The sequence below is a fragment of the Plecotus auritus genome (genome assembly GCF_963455305.1).
Source record: "Plecotus auritus genome assembly, chromosome: 2".
NCBI classification, from domain to species: domain Eukaryota; kingdom Metazoa; phylum Chordata; class Mammalia; order Chiroptera; family Vespertilionidae; genus Plecotus; species Plecotus auritus.
The window spans coordinates 77,924,671-77,941,794 of NC_137771.1; the positions used below are offsets into that span (position 1 = coordinate 77,924,671).

At 38.4% G+C, this 17,124-nt stretch overlaps 1 protein-coding gene across 2 annotated transcripts in view; it reads right to left on the reverse strand.

The window, feature by feature from the left end:
* LOC308241863 (uncharacterized protein) overlaps positions 1–17,124 on the reverse strand; it is a 305,025-nt gene that overhangs the window by 9,015 nt on the left and 278,886 nt on the right. For both annotated transcript variants that reach the window (XM_080655525.1, XM_080655523.1), the window contains one exon: positions 2,407–2,529. The gene's annotated coding sequence lies outside the window, so the exon portion shown is untranslated. The remainder of the gene's footprint in view (positions 1–2,406; positions 2,530–17,124) is intronic.

Sequence of the window (17,124 nt, forward strand, 5' to 3'; positions counted from 1 at the left end):
TATGCAGGAAGCTTAGCTTCCTCCATTGCCAGAGAAACCCAAGCCTCCTGCTGGCTCTGTGGCCGCAGCCATCTTGTTTGGGTTAATTTGCATACTTGCTCCTGATTGGCTGGTGGCCGTGGCTTGTAGGTGTAGCGAAGGTACGGTCAATTTGCATATTACTCTTTTATTGGATAGGATATCAAGCATTTATTGTGGTTCATGTGTCAGATTAAAATAAAAAAGATGAAAAATATCCTATTCCTGGTTCTCATGAAACTCAGTATAACAAGAAAGAGACCTAGACACAGTGAAGTAGAATACAATGGGTTAAGAATCAAGTACAGACAGAGTGCTGAAGAAGTAGTGATGGAGTGAATAATTGATTCTGCATGGAAAAGGAGAGAGGGGTGCAGTTCAAGAAATTTTCAGAAAATCTGACACTTGGACAAGACCTAACACAATGAGCACTATTTCACCACACATGGAAGAAGGAAAGGGGCTTTCTAGATAAGGAAACAGCAGCCCATGTCTCATGGCATGTCTCTGTATGTCCTAATCAGTATGTCCTAAGTGAAGCACTATGGAGACAATCTTGGAGAGCCTAAATTGCAAGGTCTTTGTGGCAGAGAGAGGGAGCATCACAGGATGATATTTTGAAAAGAGACTTGATATTTCCTATAATTTAAGATAGCAGACTGGGGCAAAATGAACCAAGCAGGGGAGGTAATACCTGCCCTCACATGAGACAGGCTCTAGGGAAATGGACAGCATTGCTGAGACCAATTCTCTATGGGTAGGTGAGGTTGATAGCAGTTCTGCTAAAGGGGGTGACAAGCTTAACCATGATTCAGGAATCGTCAGGACTTGGGATTCCATGAGAAATAGCAAGCCCAAATTAGGTATGTAAAACACAGTGCAGTAGACTGAATATACTTCAAAGATAACAGGTCCTAATCTTTGGAATCTGTAAATACGTCCTTCAATCATCAAATTAAGATTTTGAGAGGGAGAGAGATTATTCTGAATTAGCCAGTTGGGCCCTACAAGCAGTAACAAGTATGCTTATTAGAGGAAGGCAGAAGGGAATTTGACTACAGAGAGAGGAGGAAAAGGCAATGTGACCATGGAGGTAGATATTGGAGTAATGTAGCCACAAGCCAAGGAATGTTAGCAGCAACCAGAAGGTGGGAGAGACAAGGAACAGATTCTTCCTGAGGACTCTGGAGAGAGCTGACACATAAATTTCCTTTGTCTTAAGCCCCCAAACTGGTGATAATTTGTTACTGGAGTCATAAAAAACTAATACACACAGTGAACAAAGAATCATCTCTCAGATAAAAATAATTCAGGCTCCTCAACCATCAAGAAGTTGAAGTCCAAGCTGAAGCATTAAAGAAATGCTAGAGTATTAAACTGAGTAACTGGCCAAAATTTTGGCAATAGGATCCCAATAAAAGCTCAGATTAGGTCAAGATAAGTAGAAGAACTGCAAATCACAGCCATCTAATCACAGCACAGGGGAAAGGGAATTCACTCTGAATACTAGGGAGGAAATTAGGAGAGATATAGCAAGCCAGAGGACATCACTGGGCCACTGAATTTCTGATCCAGGGTAGTGGCTTAATTTTAAGTGCTCATTGGACATGGGAAGAGTTAAGAGGGGGGTGGAAAACATTTACATGCATCCTGGCTCAATCAGGACTGACTCAGGAACTGGATCATGACGAGACCACGAAATTAAAGACATTAGTGGATCCAGGTGTGGAAAGATTATGGAAATGAGACAGCTGGGACATAGAATGCTAAAAAGCTTCAATTGTACTCATTAGCCCATAAGGGAAATAACTCAATGAGACCTTTTTTTTGAGAGAGTGGGAGCAGGGTAGGATTATCCACATTAGACTGTATGGCCCAGTAGGAAGGTAATTGAAACAGCCAAAGCTGGAGATATAAGAATAAGAAAATTGAGATGGATTAGAAAAATATTTAGAAGACATGGCAGGATACTTGAATAGGGAATAAGTGGCTGCCAGGGCATGAGGGCAGCAGGTAAATGACAACACCAATCTTTAAAGTACACAAAAGAAAAAGTTATGGTGCAACAGAAAGAATGAGTTTGTCTTTGGCTATACTGAGTTTAAGGTATTGATGGGTTATGCCACGGGTGACACTAGAAGTCAATGGAACTTGGATCTAAAACTCAGAATCTCCAAAATGTGAGATATTTGAAAAAGTTATCTGTAACTCTTGCATCTTCATCCTCCTGACCCACCACCATAAAAGGGATACCCAAAAAGTTCCTAAACTTTTAATATCCTAAAAACAACATTTTGAAATACCATATACTCGTAAGAAAAACCTTGCATTGGCAGCACTTAAAAATGAATGTATTAGACATTTTCTACGAGGGAAAAAAAATCTTACCATTAGCCATTTTCTTTTTCTGTCTGTTAGTTTTGAGGCCATCCGGTGGAATGGACAGCAGAGAACAGCTATGCATGGATCAGGGGCAGTTGAGAAGGATGTTCGGGAGGACACCGGGATGACCTGATAATGAAAAAGAAGAAATACTTCTGAGAGGACATCAAGTTAGACTTTTCCAGAGCAGTAACTACAGATTTACAAAGAGAGCAACAACCCCAATATGTTCACTAACATAGACACCTGGAGAAAAAAAAAGATGAGAAAAAATTAATAAGGACACAGATCTGTCTGGGAAGAAAATGTATGCTATACATCAGTTATAGATTCTGTATTCCCTTCTAACAAAATGCTTAGGTGTACAGTGTTCTATTACAGAATGCAAACAGCTCCCCTTCTAGCTTGTAATTTGGCATGGCTTGTACTAGCTGAAATGTGGAAATGGCTTAGAGGGGGAGCATCTGAAATTCCAGATTAGACAGTATGGGAAGGATGATGTGTGGGAAGGCATCGAGGTTTACTGTGAAGATGAAAAAGAGTATGATATAATCTCAGTCCTCAACCAGTGAGTTTAGAGATAAATAAGGTTCTTTAGCCCCATAATGAAGACCGCACAGCAGGCAGAGGTGACAATAAACTAGCACATCTCTCTTAAGAAGCTTTTAGACTCACAAATATCCAAACTGAATACATAAAAGACCTAGTAAAATATATGTAAATAAACAAACATGAGCAAATTAGATCTTATGTGTAAGACCTATTATGAAAACACATCTATCACAGTGTCTCTGTCTAAACTTCAAGGTCATGAGAAGTTTAGGCAGTGTTGATATTCCAGAATGGAGGACATTATCAACAAAAGCTAAAAACATACCCAAAATTAATCACACCACCTTACATTTGCATAGTACTCATATAATGCTGCCTCTTAACATCTCGTCTGAACCCAAGCAAAGCCATGCATATCTTAACTCCCCCAAATATTAACCATGGATTCACTCCACATGTTTTTATATAGTACCTATTACATAAATCATTCTGAGAGAAAATATTCACATAAGCAATAATACCTGCCCTTAGGGAGTTTAGAACTGATTAAGTGGAAAACATAAAACATGGAAATATAAAAATGAAAAATATTAAATGGCAATTTTAAAAATGGACAGTAACAGTTAGGTATTCTTACGAGGCAAGAAATGAGAGTTTGAGAAGAGAAGGGTTATAGGCTTTTAAGTGCAGAATTATATCTGAAGGAAAATGGGAAGACATGAACTGAAATGAAGTTCATGAGAAATGGATGAAAGATACATGAGTGGAAATGTGGGAAGAGGAGATTCCAAGTGATTAGAACAAAATAAGTTAAGAAAGAGACCGGTGTGATGGAAGTTATGGCATAAGCATAAAAAGAAGTTCTTGCTGCAAAACAGAAGATGTTAAGGGCAAATGGTGGTAGGGCCAAATGTAGATGAGCTGATTGAGGAGTCTGGGCTTTACTTCGAACCACTCCCAGTGTTAATCAGGAGTCAAACATACACTGTGGGCTTTACTCAGAAAGCTACACAGGGAAGAGAGGACTGAATATCTTTGTCTCAGAGGCTAGTTAGAAGGCTGTTGTAATAATCTCGGCATGAAGCCATGAGTTCCTGACCAAGTAAGAAGAAATAAGATGAAAGACGGATGGTTGGGGGAAAAGAGTACCAATGAAGAATGAAAAGATTTGAGTGACTGTGTGGCTAAAAAGGATAAAGGCTAGGGAAAGTTAAAAATAAGGATGTCATTATTAGGCGAATAAGGATGTCATTACTAAGGCACTGACTGGCAAGAAAGAAGATGGACATAGTTTGAGAAATGATTCTGTTTTGAAGACACTGAATTTGAGGTGGGGATAGTATAACATGGATGAAATGCCTTCTGGAGAGGAGAGAACAAATGTAAGTTCTGTAGACTGAAGATACAGTTAGATTCATCACTTTGGGAAGAAACTGAAATAAAAATACAGATGCAGAGAAACCATTTAGAGAAAGAATTTAAGCGTTATGGACTGAAAAGGTTTTGGAACTTCTCAAACACACATCACAGTTTCTGACTTAGTGGTAAACTATCAGGAAAAATTCTAAACCTAAAAACTTGGAAATACTTCAGAGATGAGATTGGACGTATATAGGGAACATATTTCTCAAACTATTTCGAAGACAAACATCTAACAAGCAAAAGTCATCCTAAAATATCAAACTATCAATTTTATGGTCAGTAATGACATTAAATACAGTTCTGTGGAATTTAGCTATGTAAATATATTATGGTTAACTAATAACCTGATTTTTAATCACAACACCATAACCAAAAAAAACACACAAAACAACAACAAAAAAAAGCAATCAATGTCACCAAGAGGGTCTGGAATTTTTAGGGCCCCTTCCCCCTAATCACTGACAACCACAATAACAGCCACTGGCATACATGTTTATGTTTTTTTGGGACCATAAGCATTGTAACCTTTAGTGTCAAAAAGCCACAGAAAATTTCTCAAACTGGGAAGGTAAACTAAATGTTTTCTCAGGTTATTTTCAACCTTCTGAGGAAGGACAGTAACAAGTTAGGAAAATTCCTTAGCAAGTGGAATGGGGAAACTGAGACAGATAGCTGAACAAACTGGCTGAGCAATTTACAGCCTGATACAGCAGTTACCTCCCTAGAGATAACATCTAGGCCTCAGTTGTGTTTCAGCTCCAGGCCCAGAAAAGCAGCAAAACCAGGGGGATGAAGCCAGGACCTGCCGTAATGACTAATGACCCCCTGCCCTGGCACTGATTAATTAGTGGAGACCAGGACCCTGAAAGAGCACACCTGGAAAAGCTGATGACTATTCTATTGAGATCTCCCCTAAGACCTCCCCTAAACTCCCAGCCTTTAAAAACCCTCAAAACAAAGAACCCAGCCTGTGCTTTCCCCCTCCCCCCCTCCTTTCTCCCACAGGCATGAGTCTCCTAAACTCTAAGGGTCCCATGACACTTGCAACCAGGGGAGCAATGGGCAGTGGCAGCTCCTCCCTGGCTAACCCTCCAAACCACCCTCAAGGCCCCCTTTTCTCTGACTTTTTAGAGAACCAAGCAGCCCCACCTAAGTTCTCCTGCTGCTTCTTCTCTCCTAGGCACCCCCTTGTTTCACTGCCCCCAGCTTTAATAAACATACTCTCAGAATCACCTGCACTCATGTTGTGAAATCTTTCCTGCACAAAATCAAGAACCCACACACTACCAGACGGCCCTAGGCAGACCCACTCAGAGCCAGGTCCCCTTTCTGATAACACTTCTGGTAGAGAACACAAAGCTAGAAGTCATGTCCACAGCTGCATAGAGTTCTGAAGCTTGCCATTATCTGGGGGAAAGTGATATGGCTTCTGCATACACATAAAAACATAACAATCAAGTTCTATCTTCCAGTTAAAGATGTCCCAGTGCATTAAAAAAATAATAATTACACTGCCCTCCTGTCTCATTTCTTCCCCCTCCTGCAGTAACCCACCAAAAATAAGAAGGAAACCATGTTTTCAAATAATAAAATCTAAAAGTAATGCCTAACGTTTATCAGTAATGTACGCAGTAATAATGGCCAACATTTATTTAATACTTATGTATCTGATACTGTTCTAAGCTCTTAAATAGCTACAAAAAATACTGTGGTAAGTTCTATTATCACCAATCCCACATTATAAAAGGAGAAAACGAGGCCCAGAGAGGCTGAGTGAGTTGCCCCAGATTACATCCTTAGTATGAAGTGGAGCCAGGCCTAGAATCTAAGCAGAAGGACTCAGTGCCTCACCCTCGACCTCCATGCCGTCTGTCCTGTTTCTCAAATACATGCTCCAACACCACATGTCCCACTAACAAAAAAAAACAAAAAAAAAGTAAACTATTGTTGAAAGACAGTAAACACTGTCTATGACATAAGTGTTTCTTGATTATTTCAAAAATCTCCAAGAGTACCAGAGACAAACAAACCAAAGAAAATAGCAGTACACACATGGACACACACTTTCTAAGGATAGTTTAAATAAAAAGGATTCCAGTTGGATGTAGAAAAACTTTTGACCATTTAGGGTGACCCAAAAAAAAATAGAATAAGTGATACTAAAAGACCAAGTTGGAAACATTCACTCCTGGACACCTTTTTTCTTTTCTCCTGACGCACATTTATCCACTTTTCAAAGTTGAGTTTGGTCTAAATGCAGTATTGCTTTTAAGAAAACTTCGGGATCTATTCTGCACTTCACCCTCCTAATTTTTCTCCCAATTTTCCATGACTGCAGTCTAAATATGTGTTTAAAAGAATTATACAAATGTCTGGCTCTTGGTCCTTGGTAAGCATGACAATTTCCATCAGCAATTGATGTGTCAACCTGTATTTGTAAAGAATACATTTTAATTGAAGGCCTTCCCGATGAACTGCGTTCATTGTAGTTTCGATTCTGCTAACATTTCTCTGGATCAAATATTCTCACTTGGTTAATTCTACCTAAGACATTTACTTGCTACCTTATTTCAAAACATAGAGGAGAATATGATCTTAAAAACAGCTATTAAAGGCAGAGAAGAAAGCAACCAAGGATGTATTGAAGAAATGCAATTGTCCATGTGATCCTATTTCAAATACAGGTAGAGGAGGGAACAGTTTTTGGATTCACTCTCCCATGATGCTGTGATCATCTAAAGTTGACAATGCAGGACACAAGTGCTAAGTGTGTCACATGGTTCAACCGGACCAAAGTGTCAGAATGGAGTTTTAAGACCAGGGTGCCAGAAATGGCATTAAAAGCTTTATCAACAGCTGCCAGAGAGGCTGAAAAGGGCCTCAGTCTCGCCATGGCCTTATCTATCACATGAGGTCCTAGTGAATCCTTTCTTCATCACCAATGTGGTGTGAAGAATGCCACAGGAAACCGGAGAGTGGGGGGTGGCCATGTTTCTCTCCCTCCGGCTGCACCTCTCTTCCGTTCCTAATGCCCAAGGTAATGCTAATATTGAATAAATGAGATCAATAAGGAAACAGTCTTCCAAACTCAGTGTCAATAAGGAGAGCAACAGAAGCCAGAAGCTCGACATTTAGTTTTAAAAATACTAAAGTAAAAAGAAATCTCAAAATCCATTCTGATAAGTGACTTTGGGATTCTATGAAATTTTAAGACTTCTCTGTATTTATAAAAATCAGCTGCTTGGATCTGTGCCTAAGAGAATTAAAAACTGCAGGCAGTCTTAAGCGGTATAAAAGTTTAAGTCATACTTTCTCATTATTGCCTTCTTCAGAAATGTTTTTAAAGTCTCATCCTGCACAGAACAGTCTGAGCCAGTGTTTTCCAACAGCACGAAACAAAGAACTAGCACAAGTAGTAGCTGTTCATGGGGATTCTGAGAAACGAAGATTCTGTGCTCTGAGTCTTCCTTCTGGGGAAAACACTATAAATTAGTAAATTCAAGACTGAGAAATTTGTACCAACTTTGTGAAGTGTTGCCTACATTTATTTGACCACAGAATGCATTTTCATGAGAAAGCTCCTGGGACACCAGGACTGCGTAGAACACAGCTTGGGAAGCACTGCTCTAGACTCCCGAGCTCAGCATCCATGACTTAGGAATCTGACCCCAAATTTCCCTTAATCACCATCAACACACACAACTCCGATGAGCAATGCAGAACTGAAGTCCCAGCTCCCCCCACACAAAGCCCCCCCTCCAGGCAAGTTCATCTCCTCCCAGGTCCTGAACAGACACGTGCTCCACTGCTCTGTTCAGACCATTCCCCATGCTAGAATCTTCAATCTTTTATTTAGTTTATTCTCTCGGCATTTGAAATAAAACTCCATCTCCTGTGGGACTCTTCCATATCATGGCATCTTTCCTCTCCCCTGAATTTTGTAAACCCCAAATTAAACAAGGCTTGTTTGGAACTCACCTCCGACCTTTATCACTAGCATTCAAGCCTGTCCTGGAGAAGCAGGAAAGAGGATTGGTGAAAACCCTCCAGCAAGGGACCCAAATTCAAATGCCAGCTCCAGGATACTAGGTTCCGGGGGGAGGGGGATTTGGTATCTGAGCTTCACTGGCTTCCTCATCTGACCATTATGCTGTTGTGAAGTTTCAATGGCGGTAACTACCATGATGCTCTTTCAACATCACCAAGTACAGAAAGCATGCAATATATGTTAACTGTATTACATGCCTGTGATCTAAGTAAAAGACATATCCCAAAGGCTGTGACTGCTGAGAAGTAGCATACACGCCAACCTCCACCATGTTCCCTTCGATGCCTACCCTTCAATGCTATTCTATGCTGTCACGTTGCTTACTCATGGCAAGAGGAACAGAAAAGGCTTCCTCTGGGAGTTTATTAATAAGAAATATCTGCAGTCCCTAAGTCAAATCATCACTGGGAAATCCATTAAGCAATCTAAATTACAATTTGATGTTGGCATGTCTGTGGAAGTTATGTGTGTGTTACAGTGTCATTCATTCGTACATATTTACGTTTTTATCTAAACATGGTTTTAGCATCACATACATATGCACAGGTCAGTCCATGTAGAATCACTTTGAACATGAAAGAAAGCAGTTTTTGTCTCTTAGTCAAAGGAATAAGTTGCTAAAGCAAAATCTAGATTTTAATTGTTCTTTCATTTCATTTAATCCATTAATGAATACTTTATGGGGAAGAGGAAGGAGCACACATTTTTATCCTATGATAGCTGAAAATTTCTTAAAATAACAATACATTCAGAAGTTCTTTCATTATCAAATAAATGTAAGTTAGTTTAACGAAGTTTTAGTAGGTGTCATTTAAGGAAAGATCTGAAACCTAAACCTACTTGGTGACATTTCCAGTTATTATCTGTGCTTTCTTTCCTGTGTCTGTTTCCCAATCTTTTCCTATACTTCAAACTCAACATCGCTTTCTTGTTTATCTTAGGCTCTCATATTGGTTTCATGCCTTCTAAAATATCTTTTATTTTGACCTTTTCGTTAGGTGACTTAATTTTTAAAAATATTTTTATAGATTTTTAAAGAGAGAGAGAAACATCAATAAAAGAATGCAAGAGGCAAGAGGGAAGCATCTACTGCCTCTGCCCCGCCCCCCTCTCTGCCTCCCCCCCCCCCCCCCCGCCATCAAGCTGGGGGAGGGGAGGTCATCAAACCAGCAACCCTGAGGTGAATACATTATTGGATGATGCCCAACCAACTGAGTAATACCAACCAGGGCAGGTGACTTAATTTCGTTGGAGTTAATTTAATTTCACATACAAATTATCAGTATTGTTACTTTCTCAAGTCTCATTTTCTCTCTTTTCCCCACTTCCTGCCCTATGCTTTTTTGTTGAGAAGCATTGCTTTTTGGTGTTTGTTGCTGATATAAAATGGAAGTGACCATGTAAGCTGCAAACTAACTCCAGCTTCAGATCAACTTGCTGAAGTCAACACTCTCCATGAGAACATAATCTCCTTCCCATAAGATGGAAAGACTGGATTTCCACCCACTGCAGCTCTCCCCACCACAGAGTATAGGAACAAAATGGATTAAAAGGTAAACACACAAAATAAAAATAGTTTTGTATTATGGTATGTATTAAAAACTTTCTCATTGTACATGTGATATTATGTATAAAACATAAGCTATTCATTATATATGTAATACATGTGATAAAATATACTTAAACACATATGTAGAACTTTAAGCAATTTTACATCTTTAATGAAATCTAGTGGTAATTCTATTATTTATTCAAACAAGAGAGTTTTAAAAAAATTTTTTTTGTCTTATATAATTCTAGTATAATAAAAATGCCTTAGTTTTGCAGGATACGTGTTTGCTTAGGGTACTAATATGCCAAAAAAGCCCGGAAACCATGCTTTACTTCCTGCTGTCATTGTTATTTTTATGTAGTAATATTTCATAGAGATAATCAGCACTATGTTAACTTTCTAACCTGTGTTTATTTTTAAAAACATTGGCATTTTTATTTAGACAGGGTTATACTTATATTAAATTAAAAGATGATAAGAACATTTATCTCAAGTTCCTTTCCTGCAAATATGTGTGAACCACAGGAGAACCTGGGGACACAATCCCTTTCTCAGAAATTGATAGAAAGCTGGTTCATCTCTGAATCCAACTAAAAGTGAGATTAGTTAATGAAGAACTAAAAAGAATATAAAAATAAAATTGCTTTATCTCAACAGCAGTGTAAACACAGGAATTCAGCATTAGCACAAGACTCTACCAAATACATGGGCTGTGGGAGTCACACTATCTGGTGGCCCCTCTGCCCTCCTATCTAACTGTTGCTGATTCCATTTGCTCCCCATGCAAGTGTAAGACCCCACATTTGGCCTGTGGACCTGCCAGTAGCTAAATGGAAAGGATCTGACACCACTTCACCTTTCTTTATAGAAATCATTGACCTCAATTTTCATAATAAATCTCTTTAGAAATGCATTTGTTTTGAAATAATCCAGGAGAGAGATGTCAAATTATTTTGAGATAGCTCTTCCATCATTTAACAATTCCCGCACAGTGTCTACCACGGGCCAAATTGTGACTTCGATCAAATTTTGGGGAGAACCTACTAAAATCCTGTTCTACGTTCCTTTTATTCATCCAGGACACCTACAAAAGAGCTTACCATAGCCTCTTCATCCCCAACCATCAAAGTTCTCATTCTCACCGCCCCCTCTCTTCCCATGCCTCCCTCACCCCTCACTCCAGCACTCATTCTGATGTTTTCTGCTACACACCAGGCCAGCATTTCTTAAATCTGAGTAATCTACAAAAGTTTCCACATACTCCCAGAAATGACCTAAAATATTCTATTAGATCTTCAAAATATGTACACCACTCACAAACTCCTTAAGCTTCTAAGCCCTATACAACTAAAATGCCAAAGTAAATGTATAAGAAAATTTCAAAAAATGCTATAAAACACAATTTAACAATATGAATTGCATGTGCTAGAGGAGGTTTGGCTACAACAAATGTGTCACTTGCTGCCTGACTATGGCACTCATGCTACAAACAAGATTCCTTTGACAAAAGGGTGCTTACATTACTAGGGCAGAAGGATGGCTCAATTCTCTCGCCACGTTTTCTCTAACCTATACCAGAAAAGGGTGTCACCCAGCCTAAACTGGGTAGAAATTCTTCATTTATAAATCAATTATTAGCCAGAAACAAAGACTACTACTTATGGGCCGGCACAAACGTAAACACAGGTGCTGAAGTTTTCTGGGAAGATGTTGTTGTAACATTACCATTCAGATGATTCAGAATGTGTTTACTTCAGTTTACTATTATCAAAATGAAAACACAAAGTTCAGATACTATGGAGAGAAGTGAAGTGAAGTCCCTGAGGGTGTATGCTCTGGACAGAGGACTCCTGAGCTCAGCCTATGGCCACCTCTCCAGATCTACTCCCCATCCTTACTTTCAGTCCGGCTACCATATGGGAAAGCAATATGATGAATAGTTTCCTCATGTGGAGTGAGGTCTTACTTTCCGAGATGTTCAGCATATAAAAATAAATTCTTGGAAGAGGCCACAGTGTCTTTAATCCAAATAGTACATTTTTAACTCTAGTATCTCAGGCATGAGGATGGGGAGAGAGAGAAAGGGAGGAAGGAGGAAGAAGATAGATTTATTTACAAATTTCTAGAAAAATGTTGCTTAATCCCAATTGCTCTTTAATAACAGTACATTCCACATGCAATTCTTTTCATCTCTCAATCAATAGCATTTTGACTATTAATGTCATTCCCCCCAAAATGCCAATTTATATATGCCTGATATTAAGTATGCACATACATGGGTATACACACACACACACACACACACACACACACACACACACACAGTACCCTATGTGCCACTCAGGCCCATAAACTTAGATCTAAGTAACTCAACAGCACCAGCCTCTCCCTTCTTTTCCTTTCTTAACTTCCCTGGGAAAAGTACCAGTGTGGTCCTAAAGGCAAAAGCAGCCCTGAAAGGAGAAATTTGTCTCTCATTATCTGTAGCTGGAGGCAGAGACCGTGATGGAGGTGGAGGCAGAACAGTCCATCCCCAAGAGGACACTCACAATCTCTCTCCAAAATGTTTTAACCTCGGGCTAATAGGAAATAGCTATATTCTCAAATTTAACTCACTAACCTTTTCACAAGGTCTACTGTGTGAGATTCATTTTGGATCCTACACCTCTCAAGAAAGCTAAACTGCAATAAGTAAATAAAAAATAAACTGCAGCAGCACTAGTAATAACACAGCTAATGTGTGTTGTACAGCTAATGTGCGTTGCACTGGCATGTGTCATTAGGGCTTTAGATTTTCTCATTTAGCTCACAACTTTGAGAGATGTAAAATTACCACAAGTGACAATGTTGTCACATTTTAAATATTTACACATAGCTACTCCTGTAAGTTTAAACATTAAAACTAGGGTTCTGAAAATGATATTAGCATGCTCTGACACAGAAATGCAACCTTTGGGTTGAATATATCATCCATTTATTCATTTACAATTTATTTATAAATAATTAGATACAAAAATATTGAAGACAAGTGTAATAAAAAAACTTTTTAAACTATGGACACTATAGCCCTGGCCGGGGTCGCTCAGTTGCTTGAGTGTCATCCCATGCACCAAAAGGTCTCCAGTTTGATTCCGGATCAGGGCACATGCCAAGGATGTGGACTCAAACCACATTAGGGGATGTGCAAAAGGCAGCAGATCAATGTTTCTCTCTCTCTCTCTCCCTTCCCATTCCTCTCTCTTTAGAATCAATAAAACATATTTTAAAAATATTGGTCGGCCAGGACTGCCATAACAAAGTACCACAGACAGGGTGTTGTAAATAAAAGAAATTAATTTTCTCACGGTTCTGGAGACTGGAAGATCAAGATTAATGTGCCTGCAGGATTAGGTTCTTATGAGGCATCTCTCCTGGACTTGTAGAGGACCACTGTCTAGCTACTTCTTTCAGGTGTTCTTCCTTCTGTGCTTGTGTGTCACTGAATACCGTTAGTGTGTCCAAATTTCCTCTTCTTGTAAGGACACCAGATTGGATCAGGACCTACTCTAAAGGCCCCATTTTAACTCAATCATCCATATAAAGATCTTATTTCCAAAATATCATCACATTATGAGGTACTAATGGTTGGGACTTCAACATAAATATGGGGGGGAATACAATTCACCCCATAATAGACACCTATAGTGCACTTTAGTTAAATAAATTGAACATCTGTAGTCCCTCTGTGGATTCTTCCCAGATCACAATCCTCATCCCTCCTGGTAACCACTCTTTTGATTTTTGTTTTAAATTTCTTAATAGTTTTACCAACTATATTTGTATGTTTTTACAACTTTAGTTTATTCCCCAAAAGAACCATTTAAGGCAATGAATTTCCCTCTAAATATTGCTTTGGCAGCATCTTCCAGAGACTTTGATATATTTGGTATGGTTTATTATCATTTCAAAATATATTCTGCTTTGGCCAATGGGTTATTTAAAAGTGTGTTGTTCAATTTCCAAACGTGGAGGAATTTTCTAGAAGGCTTTTTATTATTAACTACTAATTTAATTTTGCTGTTGTCAGAGAACATATCTTGTATGATTTCTATTCCTTTTAAATTACAGAGACTTATTTGATGACTCAGCATTTGGTCTCACATTTGGAATTAAAATAATGTTAATAATAGCATAATCTATAATAATAAAAGTGTAATATGCTAATTAGACCAGACATCCTTCCAGACGACCTTACAGATGAAGCCTGGGCTGCGAGGGAAGCCTGGGTCCTGGGTGCCAGAGGGAAGCCGGTGCCAGCAGCCGGGGGAAGGAAGGCCTACTCTTGCACAAATTTCGTGCATTAGGCCTCTAGTTTAATATAGTTGCATTCACCGTCACTATGTTGATTCAAAATACCAGTCACTTATAGGATTGCTTAAGTAAGTAGAAGCAAGCTGAAAACAATTTTTTTTTTTTAATTAGGTGAAAGATTGACTACTACTTATAGAAAATAGACAGGGTATTTCTTTTCATGGACACAAGTATCCTTTTTAACCAAAGCACTGACTAAAAGAAGCTGAAGACAGTATAATCATATCTTAGAACTACACCACTTTTAAACAAATCATACAATTTCTAAAACAAATACGAATCCCTTACTCTACCTCTAGGTGTCACGTACGGGGTAATAACAAGAGATCAACAAATTATCTTAAAACTTATCCTACAGCAAATTGAACTGAACCAGTATTTGAGGTTTCTTTAAGAAATAGCCAGAAAAAGAGACTAACATCAAGGTTTATATAGAGGAGGATAATAAAGGGTAAAGGGGGCCATATATATAGTGATGGAAGATTATTTGACTTTGGGTGGTGGGCACACCATGCAATATACAGATCACGTGTCATAGAAATGTGCATTTGAAACCTATATGATCTTATTAATCAACTAGAGGACCAGTGCACAAAATTCATGCACTGGTAGAGTCCCTAGGCCTGGCCAGTGGTCAGAGCTGATCAGGGCCTTTCGGCTCCTGGCTGGGGCCTCCTTTCCCTGGCTGCCAGCTGCCATCTGGGGCCTTCCTTCGTTCTGCACCACCCCCTGGTGGTCAACGCACATCATAGCGAGAAATCGAATTCCCGGTCTCCCGGTCAAACTCCTTAGGGGACACTTTTGCATATTAGCCTTTTATATATATAGATGTCACCCCAATAAATGTAATTTTTAAAAAAGATTTATATAAAGGTTATATACTATAAAAATGTAAAGCTTTTTTGGAAAGGTTTCCAAATACATCAGAGGACATACAAGCATGCAAAACCAATTTTATATTTCTAAAAATGATGGTAACTTTAAAATATTTTCTTTAAGTGAAAAAACAACACTCTAGGCTTGCTGTCTTACTGTAAGTACTGTCATTTCATTAAATACAGTTTCCCCAAAGCTATCTAAACACCAGGATTCAGAAGTAAACCTTATTTGGATAAGTTTCTAATAAAGGATTTGACCTACATATATTAAAAAAAAAAAAAAAAAAAAAGCTAGGCAATATCCTCAAAGAGGCTAAACATGTTTTAAATTTTCAACCTTGGGATAAACATGGATTAGGAGAAACACAAATGTTTCCTAAATACTTTATATCACACAGCTAAGTAGAGAGGATTCTAAATATCTAATCTTTAAACTTCTTTAAAAATAAATTTCCATAAGTACTATGGAAATACCATACTCTAATTTTGGAAATAATCATGGTCACTACTCACATGTTTGCAATCACCCTTTCCAACAAGATTCCAAAGATGCAGCTTCTGAGTTTGCGGCGTTCCAACATGCTATTGGTAATATTGTATGCATGGAGCTCTGGTTAGACTGTGCTCGTACAGGTTCAAACATTCCTCTGGTGAGCCTGTGTTAATGAAAACTCTCCTTTGGACCACTGTGACATAAACCTTGTGGCAGAGCCAGAAAGCAGCCTCATGCATATCTGCAACTGTACATTTTTCAGGCATTACATTAGGTTTTCTTATACAGTCCCCTATTAAAATGGTTTAAATTCCAACCAAGCCTTGGGAAACAGAGCACACACTATCTCAAGCCTTTCCACGGCATCTGGCAATGAGACCGGAGTGGTCAAATGAAAAAACAAAAGTAGTTCCAACTCATGTTGGAGAGGCAAATTAAGCCTTACAATGGGATCAAGGGGCAAAGCCTTTTTGTTATCATTGATTGTGAAATTCCTTATGACAATTTTGATTTTACAAAATTAGGTTTTGGCCGTAGCCCGCAGGTAATTCTCTATTGCATTCTGGATTAATTCAGCTTTATGGCTAATTCCTGTCAAAATGACAAAGGACGATTGATTTCTTTTGGTGAGGTATCCTTATCAATAGCAATGTCAAGGGACTGATTGATGGGGTGTTAGAGGAAAGGACCATTAATTGATTTGTAATAAATAAAGCAAAATCTCTACTTATGACCAGCAATTGAAAAAGGCAGCTCTTTTTGCACTGGTAAATGTTTTTCATCTAAAATGTATAAAGCAGTCCAACTCAACAATCACTCAACTTATTAATATAACAGCTTTATTAAAACAATTCCCACTGCCATGGCCCAAGTTAAAGGCCATTCAGCTCAGTCATCATAATATTAAATAAGAAAAAACTCATGGAAAATGTCACTCAAAGTTACACTGTGGTGTAATGGAAAAACCTGCAACTCTGGAATCAGATGATTCAAATTCCACTTTGGCACTTATTAAGCATTTTCCTAAAATTGTCTGAGTCTCAGTTTTCTCATTTCCAAAATTGGTAAACCCCTACTTTGCAGAGTAATTGTACTGAATGAGGTAATAAATGTAAAATGTCTAATACATAGCATAGAATATAATAGTTGCTTAATAGCCAGTTTTATTAGTATTATTGCTTTGAACAAAACCATAAGAGCAAATCATTTTATCCTTTGTCCATGACCATATTAAACTAACAGGGCAAAGTAAAAAATTCATGTAATGGGCTTCTATTATGCTCTTCTTCACTTAAAATAAAAAAACAAGAGCTGTTTTTTAGCAATAAAATTGTATTATTAAAATATCCTTAATGATATGTATATTGGCTTTTTGTGTTGTTGATTTTGTTTTCATAAAGGAACTGTAAGCAACACTGGATTTTTAAAT